Source organism: Mustela nivalis (assembly GCF_964662115.1).
Source record: "Mustela nivalis genome assembly, chromosome: 1".
Lineage (NCBI taxonomy): Eukaryota > Metazoa > Chordata > Mammalia > Carnivora > Mustelidae > Mustela > Mustela nivalis.
In genome coordinates, this window is record NC_139020.1 from 91241914 (window position 1) to 91256659 (window position 14746).

Consider the following 14746-nt stretch of genomic DNA (forward strand, 5'->3'; position numbering starts at 1 on the left):
AGATGCGGCAGGAGGCCGGTAGATGGCGTTGCGCCCCGAATTAAGGCGCCGAGACTGCGGCTTCGGCTCCAACCGCCCAGGTGAACCGGCTACCGCCCGCGCGGCGCGAGCCTCCGGCTTTGCCCTGCGCCTAGCGCGTGGGCCCGCCGGCGTTTCCCGGGCTCCCGGCCGAGTGCACCCCGCAGTCCAGACAACGCAGACTGAGCAACGGCTCGCTCTACGTAAGACATTCTCTTCTCCAAACAGGGCCAAAAGAGTAAACGCCCTCTCTCTGAAACCTTGAAAGATTTATCTAGAGAGATGGGGGATTATTTAGCCTCGTCGTTATTATTTTATTAATATCGTCATCAGTCTTGCTCTCTACTGAATAACTTGTGAGAAAGGCTAAAGGAAATCATTAGAAGGACCCGGGCAAGCACTAAATATTAATCTCTCTCCCTAGCTCTTCCTCTCCGCGCCCCCTCTCTTGTTTGATTGTATAATAACTTCGTGTAAAGACAGAGTCCCCTCACTTTTCCGGACGACACAGCTGGAAGTTTAAAAGTAGGGTCCTGAAATCCCTGGGTCGTGAGATGGGCCTCATTTCTCATGGAAGGAGCCTCTTGCTGTTACAAGAACCCCTTAGGAGAAGACCCTGACCCACCTCCTCCCACCAAAAGTGAAACAGAAGAGGAGACAGAGGGCTGGAGAAGACTGCTGCAAGGGGCTGGTTTTTTCTCCCTGGTTAACTTGCTTTCCATCAGGAGGTTTCTAAAACAATAAATAAATACAAGGAGCCAAATACCACCACCAATTCCCTTTATTCCTTGGGATTTCTGGTGAAATCTGTTTACAGTAGTTCCTGGTTACAAATTAATCTGCAAAAGCCGCTGTCTGCTCAGCAGTAATCAGTAACATGCGTGTTCTGCAGTGTTTAGCGCTGCCCTTGAAATGGGCTATTAAAAATAATGGTTTTACTATAATCTCAAACCAACTTTAATTTGCAAACATGTATCAAGACAAATGATCTAAATATTAAGGGAATGGAGTGGAAGAATGTACTAGATAGAACAAATGTATAGCTCTGGGGAAAGCAGAAAATAGAGTGATTCATCAGCAAAGTTTAAAAAGAGAATCATACTTTTAAAACATTTTTTTTCCCAGAAGGAATTAAAATATTGTTTTTTTCTGTCTCATTCTGTTAATTGTTGTTTACCAGGAAAAAGGTACTGGAAAATATGAGGTTCATGTGTGAGTTGATAGATTTTTCTGGGAGCTGTAAAGATCCCCCTTTGGCTGATGGCAGGGCTGAGGTGGGAGAGGTTAATGTGTTTTCTTCCTGGTTTGAAAAGGGCATAAACCCTCCTCAGGCCCCTTCCTTCCTCCCCCATCTGCGTGGATTGCAGAATCTTTAAAACGCTCAAAGATTTCCAATAAGGCCACTGACTCGCCTTCATTGTGTAACTGTTTATTTAAAATAAGTCAATATATTAGTTAAAGCAGTAAGAAGTTAGTGCTCCAGTATTCAAGTGATTCCCACAAGACTGTAAGCTGATGCCTCTTTTAAGCCTTAAACTTCATGGTTGTCCCAGAAGTAAAAGTTCTGCTAATGGAGACCCTATGGGCATGGTACATTCCAGCACATCATTAAAGGAAAGAAAAGCAGTCCAGCCAAAGCCAGATGAAATAACTGCACTGTCCACTTTTAATAGGCTTCCTGTGGACAAACAGCCCTGTAACACTCTGCAGAGGACAATATTTAAAAACAAGACAACTTGCTGGCAGTTTTCAATACCATAAAGTTAATAAAGTATGTTCCCATTCACCCTGACATTATGTTTTTAGTTTATAGAGGAAGGCACTTTATAACCTCAGCCTAAGTAGAGTTCCCTTAATTCCACAGCTTTGGGTTTCTTGAGGTGGCTAAATATACACTGAAGTTCAAGCTTGACATTTTTGTTTTAACACTGGGGTTTTTTTGTGTGTTTTTTTTTGTTTGTTTGTTTGTTTTTTTGTAGCTTTTCAAGAACGTACAAGTGCATTTTTACATTTCCAGAGTGCAGTTTCATTCATGGAGATCCTGTTAAATCTTGTTTCATACAGTTCACATCAAGAAGCATGAAATAATCTGAGAAATTGACATTTGGCCGAACAATAACTGCCTGCTAATTAAATTAGCTTCATGTATAGATATTGATGTGTGTTTAAAAAGAAAATCGATGCTTCCTTTTCCACATGGGAATAGGATTTTGTAAAATTTGACTTAACTGAGACAAAGATAAGAAAAATACACGTCTTTAGGATTCAAGAGACTCCCCACTGATTCTCATATAAATATTTTTCCCAATACAGAAACTCCAATTTGTCTCTACTATCTTTTCCTCCAAATTCTTGACCACCTACAAGTTCTTCTCCCAAATCCTTTTACCTAAAGAGTAAGCTTTGTAATGAAGCATAACATCTAGCAAGAGAAACCAGATCAGAAAGCCATGGAATCAAAGGTAATATTTTAATTTTAGTTTATATGTTTTAATCAGGGAAGTATCTCACAAGATGGGCCTCCTAAATTTGAAGGTGAATTCTGTAGTCCTGGGTAGGTAGACCCCAACAAAACAGTCTAGCACAATAAATTTACAAACAAAAAGAATTCTGAATGTCTATAATCACCAACAAATACCATCCTTGCTCAGGAAAGATATTTCTGGTCTCACTTGATGGACTTCTTTTTTTTTTAAATCTATGGGTGTGGGGGAATAAACTGTTGGGGGAAAAAAAAAAAAAGAAAGAAAGAAAAGAAAAAAGGAAATTAAAGGTAAAAAAAAAAAATGTAAATAAAAAATTTCCCTTGGTCTGGAAATGGGCCCTACTGAAAGCATGTTAATCTCCACCTCAGTAATTTGGTTCTCCAGGAGAAGACAGAAGCCCTGCTGCTGTGCCCTGCACTTCATAAATCACATCTTTATGTGGACAAGGTCAGGGCACCTAACAGCTCAGACATGGGCCTTTGCAGTGGCTCGAGGATTCAGGCATGTTTACTCTCCCGCTTGGCTCTCCGAGGAGTAGTCCAGCACGCTTCTAATTACTTTTGATTATTTTCATTTGCTGGGGTCAGTCTGGCTTGCCAGGACTGCTGGAGGGTTGATTTCCTACAAATCTTGATGTCTTTGTAGGACGGCACTGTGTGCGTTCAGAATTAGCACCCCGTTATTGTCCCTACAGCATGGGATCCGTCATAACAGATACTGTGATATAAAAGTTTCCCCAGTGAATACTTCTTATTTTATTAATTAACTACACGGGCATTATCACCTATCTGATCTTTAAAAGAAAAAAAATTGCAGATGACTTGCTTACCAGTTGAGTGTTTTATAGTATATTTGGCCAGAAGGAAAGCGAATTTCTTTTTCTTTTTTTTTTTTTTTTTTGCTTTGACTTTAAATATATTTAGTAATGACTAGTAGCTCTTTGGAAACTAAGATGAAATACTTTGCTGAGACAACAGCTCTAGTGAATAAATTACTATAGTCAGAGATTTATTTCCTAAACTCCAATTAAGACTGCCATATTTAAAATATTTTTTGTTGGGCTATTTTGATGTATTTCAGGCCTAAGCTATTACGCTGAGTGGTTATGTTGTGTGTAAAACACAACAACAAAAAATTTATACCAAGTTTAAATGAAAACACTGTTATAAAAACTTGAATAAAATATAGTAAAATATTGGTAGAGAGAGAGAAACAAAACACCATTTTTCTCTTCTTTATCCACCCAAAAAAGAAATGGTTAATGATCTGATGTGTATACACTGAAATGTGCCTTAAAAATGATGAACAAATAAACATTCACAAAAACTGAAAAACAGATATTCACCAAGGAACATATAACACATCAATCTGGTTGTTTGGAAAATAAGCATTGTAGATCACTGAGCAAAAAATTACTATTATATTTTCTTTTTATAGACAATAACTTGGATCATGATTATAATTAGTCTCTCATTCTTCCTAACTTTAGCTCAAAGAATGAAATGCTCTTAGCCTTAACCTCTTTTAAGAATTTACTTCTTTTAATTATTTTATTAATTTTAATTAATTCAATCTTTCAAGACATTATTCAATAACTTTAGGGTCAGCTTCTTCCCCGAGGCTATAAGAACACCATTCCAATGTGCTTTTAAGACTCACAATTATGTGGGGAAAGTGAGTCGGGAGACATTTGTCTACTCCTTTCTCCACTCATAGCTATGTGTCTGTAGGTAAGTCACTGAACCTTTGAGTTGGTTTCCATGAAAGTTTCATAATATCAGCCCAACAGGAGTGTTGGGAAAATAAACTGGGTAATGTGAGTGTGGACTACTCTGAGTTCATGGGAACAAGTCAAAATACTGTACATTTTGTACTACTGGTATTGGGATACTGGGTTGGACTAGACTTACATACACATGCAGTGAGGAAGACAGTCTAGTCTGTATTTTGAGGAATGGCAAAATATAAGTATTTTTCTATCCTCTTTCTTCCATTTCAATGCCAGTTGCCCTAATCCTTACCCTGACCTACGGAACAGAAGAATTTGAAGAAAAATGTTTTTCCTCTCTCAAGCTGTGGTACCCCCAAAGATGTCTGTCTCTGTCTGGCTTGCAGCTGAGTTTGTTCTCCACCCCCACCCCCTTACCCCCTCCACCCCCCCGCCCACCCCGGCTTCCCCACTGTATTCTCTGCCAATCAGTGAGAGAGCTCTGAGGCAGAGGGAAAATGCCATTGAGATTCAAGATCCCTAAAGACCGGGTTAGGCAGCCACGTACACATGTACACACACCTAAACACACACGCATCTAGATTAGTTTTAGGTCAACGTTTATTACCAAGGCCAGGAAATTTATTCTCTCCTGTGTCCTCTAGTGGGTTCTGAGTGCCAGAATAGCAAAAATTGGGTCTATCTTATTTGCATCTATTGCCCAGAGCCTAACTCAACACTAGGCATACAGTAGGTATTCAGTAGATGTTTGCTGAAAAAATATACCAGGACCTTTCTTGATTTTCATTCCCACCTAGCTTGGAAGCCCAGCTTGAATGCCTGTTAGCTCTTGTCTGAATTACTGCAATGACCTCCTAAAAGATTGTCTGACCACAGCTTATCTTCCCACCAGTTTATGCTCAACACTGTTCATCTTCCCAAGTATCAGCTATTAATCACTTCCCTGTTTAAAATTCTTCCATGGGTTTCAGTTGTCTAATGCAGTATAAACTCATCCCATTTTTGAAAATTATATAAAGCCATAAATGAAAATCACTTAGAATCATGCATGGTGCCCAGCATATGGTCAGTAAAAATAGTTATTATTATTATTACTGAAATAATTGTTATTATAATCATTACCTTCCTCAGCCTACAAGTCATTTTGCTTTGATTGTCTTGGATAATATTCCCACCAACCAAGTTTGACCTTTTCATCATTCACCCCAAATCATCTGTGCTTCCCTCCTGGTTTATATCCAGTTCTATCTTACCTTACAGTAGTATCTAAAATGGTCCTCAGTGTTCATTATTAAAATAATCCAAAACCCTCCTGAAGGGTCATTGTAAGATTCATCAAGATGGAATCAAGTTTTATTCATACTGACATCTTCAGCAGCTTCTTTTCATAATGGGCTGAAACCACCTCTGAACTTTCCTTGCAAGTGTGAATTAAGCATAGCTAGATGTATGAGGAATTGCTACATTTACTATCCAAGACAACTGGACTACTTAACATTGTTCCCCATGGGAATCATTTGATGAACTGATAAGTCTTTTTCAGGGAATTTTAAGATAGAAATTCCTACCACTGCTATTTCACCTACTTCATTGCTCCCCATCACTCAAATGTCTCTTTCTGTACTATCTGCCCTTTACCTGAGTGCCAACCTGGGCAACATCTTGGATTCTTTCCTTTCCCTTAACCCCAGTAAACAGTCATTGCCTTGGTCAGTCTGTTCAGTTGTTTCCATGGGCCCTTCACCTTCCCACTGGCACTGGCCTGCTGGAGGCCCTGGTCATTGTAGGCCTGAATTTTGTGACATCTTTATACCAAAAATACGCCTTCCTGCAATAATGAAGTTCTAAAAATGTCCTACCTTTAAAAACAAAATAGGTAGAAAACAAAGACAAAACATGCTAATAAAGATTCCGATGGACCCCATTCTGCTAGAGAATAAAGCCCCTAATCCCAAATACAATCTCCTCTCTAATTTGGTGTCAAATTTATCTTTCTAGGTCCATTTCCTAATTCTTCCCTCTAAACAAATCTTCAGCTCTGGTTAAAGCTAAGGATGTAAGCAGAAGCATTTGGTCCTTTAACTGTGTTCATGTGGGCTCTTCATGTTTCTTTGATAGTCACAGCATTCAGGAGATGAAACAATAGCAATAATAATTCTATTTGCCAAGCTCATACACAGCGCTCTAGACACCCTTCCTTGAAATTCTTACAGTACTCATTATTAAAATCAATCACTGGTCAGTCCTCATATTTAGGATCATTGGGAATATTTTTGTTATTTGCCAACCTACCTATAGGCTCTTTAATGGCAAGAAACACCCGACACACCAGCATTTTCTATTCAGTGACTGGTTAACAGGTATTCCCTGAAAATGTGTTCTATGGTTAAATAAGGTGATAACTCCCTTTGGGGCTTCACAATGAACATCAACATGGTAAATGCTCTAAGACTCTAAAAGCTTCAGTAAAGAAACCTTTTGACTTGTTTAATGGGGCATCAACAAAAATATTTAAACATGAATGGAAAGCCCCTTGCCCTTTCCACTGGGACATGTAAGGGAAATAATTTTATGTTACTTTGCATCCGTTTCAGAAAAGTATAAATGTATTCTTCTAAATATTTTTTCTATCTGTTGATTTTTTTTAACTCTTGATCAAAAATGTTACTTCAAAATTTTAATAGAGGAATAGACACAAAAACTAAGGCTCAACTTTTCATTCAAATTGAAAGCATCTGAAAAGTCTATCAAGCTCACAAGAGAAGTAGGTTATCAGTAAACTCTAGCCAATTGATCCTCGCCCTGTGAACTGCTCTAATTGTATTTGAGAGTATGGTACTGAGAGCCTTCCAAAGGAATGTGTGTAATCTCATTTCGAAATCAACCCACTCTTTCCTACCCTCTTCCATTACAATCTCTCCTCAAGCATAGATTTTACCATGGGCATATTTACACACAATGTTTTACATTATTTAGGCTTTCCTTAATAAGATTTGGCATTATCTAGATCTGTACTTCCCCAGGAGGGGGAAACAAAAAAAGCAGCAAGTCAATCTCAGTCTAAGAATCCCTGAATTAAATGTTTAAGAATTTGCCTTTTTTCTAGTTTTTGATATTGGATTCATGTGTTGTGCCTGCAGATGGCTGCTTAGCCACTAAACTAAGTGGACTTTAAATCAGATGGCATACAAAATTACAGGAATTTGATCTTTAGATAAACCACAAACCTTGATGAACTAACGTTGTTCCAGATGAATTAACTCATCATCCTGAGGAACAGAACATTTCACAGGAGCGACCACACAATCTTCTTTGTAAAGAACGCTAATGACTATGATTAGTTTGTCATCTATTGGAAATGCTTGCTTTCTAACTAGAGAGGCATACACTGAACAGGGAGTTCTGGCCCCAGAATTAACACTCCACTCCAAAGCTTTGACAGTATGTGCTGATTTTATGACGTGTTTGTTACAGAATTATTAAGAAACAATAGGCTAATTTCTTATCAATAATTTAGTGAAAGATTTGTCTTTTCTCTATGTTGGAAATTCTAAAATTCCATTTTATTACATCAATGGCCACAGCCAGACACTTTAACAATAAAAAAAATTAAAAGAGCCGGGAAAAGTGTGTTGGGCTTACAATTCATTGAATGGGTGTCACATCTCTTTTGAAACATATCAAGGGTAAAATGTCAAAATATATTCCAACAGTTGGTTAAAGTACCAATAAAATCCCAGTATCAGTATGAATATACAGACATTGATTTCAGCCATGGTTTTAAAAATATCTTCTGTAAATTTTGTTGAGTCAATCTTCAGCATCAAATAAAATCCTAATATAGCCTGTCTATAAACTCCAGAATTAAGTACTAGTCAACTTCCAAGATGCAGATTCTCAAAAGGTATTTGTGTTTTGATATGTAGTTCTTGGCTGGAAAACAAATCCAGGCTTGCTAATGCAGTGCCCTACAACTAGAATGGAGAATGCCAGAAGGGATATGAATGGAAATACTTAAAGAGGAAAGAAAAGTATGCACACTGATTCACACATAATTTCTATCCCCATATGATATGGATTACAAATTTACAAATAAAACATGGAACCCAGTAATAAGATGGAGAAAGTTGAAATTATGAGCCTAGGAAGGTAAGACTGAAATGACTACAGATTTTAAATTTTAAACTCATGCTTTTGTGTAATACCACATTGCATCTTATACACGTTTATATTTTTCCTCCCCACTTCCACTCTTACAAGAAGCTAACAAAGTTTGTATGTCCTCAAAAAAATGGGTAGATGAACCAAATTGAAATGATTTACTAAATACTCTGGCTATGTAATGTGTTTGTATTAATTTTGTGGGTTTTGTTGTTTCTGCAGAAAGTATCATAATAAATGTGTATCATTTCTTATGCATATCTCCTTGGTAATCAATTCTGAACTATTTCAGGAAAGTCATTTGAAGTCTTTAAAAAATATATTTTGCTTAATTTTAATCTTGGAAATTATCGTGATGTTGTAACATATACATATTCAAGTTACTGATGTTCAACTACTGTGAAGAGAAAGAAAGGGAAGAGGAAGAGAGAGAAGAAGGGGTTTTGAGACAGAGAGAGAGAGAAAGACTGAATGATCTTTTATCCAGAAAAGAGAATGAGGTAGAGACATGAATCATCTGTTCTCCCAATAGGAATCAGGCATCAAATGCCTTTTGTGATGAATATCTTGTTGTGTTGAGTGTGTAACTCTCACATTTAGAGATATGCACCTCTCACACCATGCAGCATCTGAGTGCAAATACTATACATTACTTTCTCTGACATTCAACCAAAACCAAGGTGACTCACATCAACACTGGTGGTTTAAGGGCCAAGCAAGGGAAATTTGGATTACACCTGATTTCCAATTACTTGCTTACTGCAGAATGTAAGCCCTCAATAAAATGTAAACTGACAGAATATGGTTTAGGTTTTAAAAAATATTTCATAGCAGTGACAAAATAAGTAATCAAGACAAATAAATGAATGCAACATTTCTATCCAAATTCTTCCCTGTCCCACCAAATTTTGCTTAATGTTGTCCAGGTGATGTGGATCCTGCAGGATTCACATGACCCAACTCTCAGATCACTCATACCCAGGATGTGTTGTCAACAGTCTGTTTTTGCAAATAACCTGCCTCTTGTATCCTTTAGTAGGGAAGGTGATGGACTGAATGCGGTAAGCTGCCAGAATGAAACAAGAAGATCTTCTTCCCAGGTCTCTCCCTCCCTGCGAACATGAGCTCACTCAGGCTCCTGTGCCCTCAGTCTCATCTACAGTTTCCAACTAAGCTGTAGCACTCTGATGTGGGAGGTTGCGATGGACTCTTCATCTAGGTATATGATACTGAGATAGTTGCTTAAATTTCTTGATGCAGTCTTTAAAATGATAATAATGGCCCCTATATCATAGGTTATCAGGATTAAACTGGAGATAATGTATATAAAGAACTTAGTATATTGGGGCACCTGGGTGGCATAGTCACTTGGGCATCTGACTCTTGCTTTCTTTTTGCTCAGGTCTGATCTCAGGGTCATGAGACTGAGCCCCACGTTGGGCTCCAGGCTTAGTGCAGAGTTGGCTTAGGTTTCTCTCTCCCTCTCCCTCTTCCTCTCCTCTCCCACACATCTTCCCCTGGCTCATGCTCTTGCTTTCTCTCTCAAATAAATAAATAAAATCTTAAAAAATTACTTAGCGTAATGCCTGGAGCATAGCAGAGACTCATAAGGAGGAAAGACAGTGTAGTGATTAAAACTGCAGACTATAGAGTAGGACAGCCTGGATTTAAATCACAGCTTCACTATATGCTAGGCAAGTGACATGTGCCTCAGCTTCCTCATCTGTAAATGAAGATAATGATAGTATCTCATAGGGCTATTGAGATGATGAAATAAAATAATCCACACATAGCACTTAGGTCAGCACATAGCATGTAAACACCTCATAAACATTAGCTATCATTAAAAGTCCTAACTATAAAATAGCTATCCTCTATATAAATGCCTTCTATAGTTTATTCTTCTCAGACATCCTCACATTCGAAGACAAACGTTTTTTCTCCTAATTTATTTTTTGCCACTCAGGTAGAGGTTATTTCAGAGAAACAGAAATGGAAACAGAGAGCACCAGAGAATAACCAAAAGAAGCAATACGAATAAACACTCATTATGGTCCCTCACATTAAATTAAGCTTTCCAATGCTAGTGAGGAGAAGTATTTCCTAAGAGAAGAGTGTCTTGGAGATAGGTGAAAGAAAGCACATGAAGAGAAACAGGAGTCTTCATGATTCTACTGGAAATCACACGTTTTTACAGTAAACCTTGAACAGAAATGTTTGAATTACAGTTCAGTCGTAAGTTGAGCTAAGCTACTGAACAAAACAATTCTTTAAAATGTGGGGGAAATGAGACATGAAGCATTGGAGGGAAAGGAAAGAAGATATGCAGAGTGAGATGCTGGTGTGAAATGCAGAGCATCAGAGTCGAAGGAGTGCCGTCTGCGGTGTAAAAATCTGTTCTGTTGGCTGGGGCCACAAATGCGAGAGAGTGGCCATCGGAAATGTATCTCCAAAGCTGGTCAGATCTTCAGATGACCGCAGCTACCATCTTCACTGAAACCTGATGAGACCCTGGGCCAGAACCACCCAGCTAGCTAAGCGGCTTCTGATGTCCTTAGGAACTGAGGATACTTAGGAACCATAGCAACTGAAAATCATGACTGTTTAGTATTGTTTTGAGCCACGAAGTTTGGGAGTAACTTATTATGCAGCAATAGATACAAAATACAGCAGCCAAAGCTCTTTGGTGGATATGGAGAATTCAGTGGCTTGACCTTCAGTCATCAGGGCATTAAGGCCTGTGAAGGAGCACCCCCAGCCCGCACTTGGCCCCGTGGGCTGTAGCTCCAAAGGGACGCTTTCACGCTCTCATCTAACAATATCCACTTCCATTTCTGCTCATGAACTGTTGCTCAATATTCTTATTAGGACTCCCTAGAAGCCATAAAATTAAGAAGCATTAGTGACTAAGACTTGATAAGGCCTAATTATGGAATGCTTTCCAAAGACTATTGGACTTTAGGCTATACTGGATTGAAAACAGAAAAAGGCAGTCACGACAAGTTTCAGAGTGGTGACATTATGGCAAGATTTCGGAAAGTTTTGTGTTCTGTCTCCAGAGCCATCACATAGGACATCACGGTTTGGGAACATGTACCAAACGAGGGTTAGCTACTTTGCAAATTCAAACTGATTTTTATTGTCTTTATAAAAGGACTAAGATGTTGATCTTTGAACAAAGAAGTGTCTTGCTAAGCTGTTTCCCAGGAGTTGCCCCCAGTTCCAGCCCAAAGCTAGGAGAAAGGCAATAATACAAACATATCAATATCAAATGCATCAATGAAAAAGAACACTAGCAATTTCTTTCTCTCCCCTTCCCCCTCCTCATGGACTAGGACCTTGCCCCTTGCCTGAGGTAGCAGGACCTCTCCTAGGAGCTACAACCACTTCTGATAAAGTGGCTGCTGGCTACCATTCCCAGAGGCTCCCCGAGAGATTGCCAGGTTTGCCTAAGTACCAAGCAAACTATATCAGACAGGACACAGAGCATAGGAGGGATACCCATTATCCTTTCCAAGGGATATACTTTCCACTTAAATTAATTAAGCCACTGAGGTTACAAAACCATGAAAGGACATGACAAGTAAAATTATCACCATAATAAAACTGAGAAAGGAGAAGCAGACATTAGAGAACTTGCCTGAGGTCCCAATGCTAGTAAGTGCTGGGCCTGTGGCTAGAAAACAGAACTTTTTGATTCTTAGCAAATGCTTTTCCCATAGTGCTAGTGGTTCTCCACCTATCTCAGCAAAGAGGCTGGAGATATATATATATAGATATAGATATAGATATAGATATAGATATAGATATAGATATAGATATAGATATAGATATTTTTCTCTTCCAGAAAATCTGATAATTTTATTTATCACTCCACTTCACTTTGATATTTCCTTTGTGGTTTTCATTTTTAAACATTTTCTTTGAAGCTTTTCGAATTACAAAAGTAATATATGCTTTGCCAATCAAACAATACAACACAAAGTTTGTGTTTCACTTTTCAGAGGCAATCAATATTCAGCCCAGTTTGTTTTTCTTGTGGTATTCTTTGCTCACACAAAACAAAGAAATATATGTATTTCTATAAAAGTTTCAATATTTGTTTTTACCAAAATAGAGTTATATTGTACATAGCAGTCTACAACTTCCTTTTTTGAAAGTGGGAATGGATCATAATCTCTAAGTTAGGAAGTCTATGTCTAATTTTTTTTATAAATTTTTTTTTAAGATTTTATTTGACAGGCAGAGATCACAAGAAGACAGAGAGGCAAGTGGAGAGAGAGGAGTAAGCAGGCTCCCTGCCGAGCAGAGAGCCTGATGCAGGGCTCGATCCCAGGACCCTGGGATCATGACCTGAGCCGAAGGCAGAGGCTTTAACCCACTGAGCACCCAGGTGCCCCAGTCTATGTCTAATTTGAAGTTCTTTTTCTAATTACTGTATGCATACAAAAGACCACATGTACACACACACACACACACACACACACACACATTTTGCATGAACTCTTGGGTTTCAGAATAACTCTGGAATGTCTCCTCTATCACAAACCATGCTCTCCAATGCCTTGGCTCTTGATTCACAGTTGAAAATAACCAAGCTAAATATGCTGCAGGGTAAGGTTTAGAAACCAAAGGAAATAAAAAATTAATATAAACCACTGTCCCTGCTGTTCAGGCCCATGCAATCTATCTAGAGAGACGAGACTAAGCTACTTGAAAGAACAGCAAATAGCACAAGATTGTAAGTCATTAAGTACTAAATTATGTGGCTCAAATGATAAGTGCTACAAAGATTCAGACAGGAGAGAGATGTGTGAAGGCTGGCATGCGAGAGAAGCTTTACGGGACAAGTGAGACTTGTACTCATTCAAAGTCTGGCCGAAAGTGGAAAAGAGTATTTCTGGGGATTTTACTATGTGCCAGACATAAGTTAAATGTATTTTCAATGTTTGCTTCATTGCTTTGATAAAACCCAGAATCTCTATTGTTCCTCAGGTGTATAAAATCATCCCTATATATTTAAAAAATATGATTATAGTATCTTAGGTATGTGTATACTCTTGTGTGTGATTTAAGCAAAGATTAATTTTCTTGATGGATTCAAATGTACCAGGCAGATTTATGCTCAGTGCTGGGTGAATCTGTTAACATGAATTAGAGGAACATTGAAAAATAATTGTTCTGGTAAAAATCTAAAAGCAATAGATGATTCATGAAATTTCTAGGGTAATTTTTTATTAACCTAAGAATAACTGATAACAGCCTTAAAGTACATATCCAGGCATAATGCTTTGTAGGTAAGCTAGACATATCTGATTTCAGAGAATGGGGTTTTCCATATTCTTGAACAACGAAAGATGCAGTCTATGTCATAGTCAACCTATTTGCAATAGTAATTATAAAAATAACAAAAATCATAAAACACTTCCAAATTTTAAGCATAATGCCTAAATATATATGCTCATTGCTGGTGTGTGTGTGTGTGTGTGTGTGTGTGTGTGTGTGTTGTAAGCCCTTTAAAATCAACCCATGGATTTAACTTTTTTGTAAATTATTTGTTTTTTATTATAAACCTTTTTTTTAAGACTTACTGATTTATTAGAGAAAGAGAGAGAAGAGGAAAGGGCAGACGGAGAGAATCTTTCAAGCAGATTCCCTGCTAAATGCGGAGCCCCACACAGGGCTCAATCTCAGGACCCTAAGATCGTGATCCGCTCCAACACCAAGAGTGGGATGCTCAACTGACTGAGCCACCCAGGCCCCCAATATCCATCATTTCTTTTAAAGCAGGTGTCTTTAAATATTTTTATTTTTCTGACATCAGTCAGTCTGTTAATTTTACTCATTTATTCATTCATTCTGGGAAGAAATCAGACATGATCTTTGCCAAATTCTCATCTTTAATCCTCCAATGGCAACAAAGTGACAAATGAACTGGGGTGCAGCAAGTGGATGCCAGGTGACCAATTAGCAAGCAACTGAAGTCTCAGAAGCAAGAGATAATGATAAGATGGTAAGACATATAATAATCATAATACAATCATGTATTAAGTCTCTCTTCTATGTCGAATGCTTACTATGCATCATTTCATTTAATAACTAACAGGCTATAAGTGATTATTACCCTTGTTTTATAGATGACAAAACTGAACTCAGTAAGATTGAGTAAATTACTTGCCCTAGGTCACACAACTGTTAAGTATTAAAGATGGGAATCAAACCCTGATCAATAATGACTGAATATTTCTGCTATAACCTTTTCCCCAAACTGCACTACCTCAGACATAAAGATCAAAAAGATTGGTCTCCTAATTTGCCAAAGAAGTCATCTGTCTGATATTAAGAGTTGAAA

At 38.1% G+C, this 14746-nt stretch overlaps 1 protein-coding gene and 2 long non-coding RNA genes across 23 annotated transcripts in view; 1 reads left to right on the forward strand and 2 right to left on the reverse strand.

Annotated features, from left to right (window-relative positions):
* The window catches only part of MECOM (MDS1 and EVI1 complex locus), a 545117-nt gene that overhangs the window by 65639 nt on the left and 464732 nt on the right, over positions 1-14746 (reverse strand). Inside the window, exon 1 of one of the 20 annotated variants that reach the window (XM_082741496.1) lies at positions 1-88. The exons of 18 other annotated variants lie outside the window; for them this stretch is intronic. The gene's annotated coding sequence lies outside the window, so the exon portion shown is untranslated. Of the gene's footprint in view, positions 89-14746 lie in introns of those variants that run through there. One more of the 20 variants, XM_082741491.1, reaches the window with a different exon arrangement.
* Positions 89-14746, forward strand: part of LOC309869979 — an 18170-nt gene continuing 3512 nt past the window's right edge. Inside the window, exons 1-4 of one of the 2 annotated variants that reach the window (XR_014314388.1) lie at positions 89-221; positions 2414-2480; positions 9431-9613; positions 14262-14407. This is a non-coding gene — a long non-coding RNA (uncharacterized lncRNA). The remainder of the gene's footprint in view (positions 222-2413; positions 2481-9430; positions 9614-14261; positions 14408-14746) is intronic. The other variant, XR_014314389.1, reaches the window with a different exon arrangement.
* LOC309869984 overlaps positions 14293-14746 on the reverse strand; it is a 23589-nt gene continuing 23135 nt past the window's right edge. The window contains exon 3 of the long non-coding RNA XR_014314391.1: positions 14293-14379. This is a non-coding gene — a long non-coding RNA (uncharacterized lncRNA). The remainder of the gene's footprint in view (positions 14380-14746) is intronic.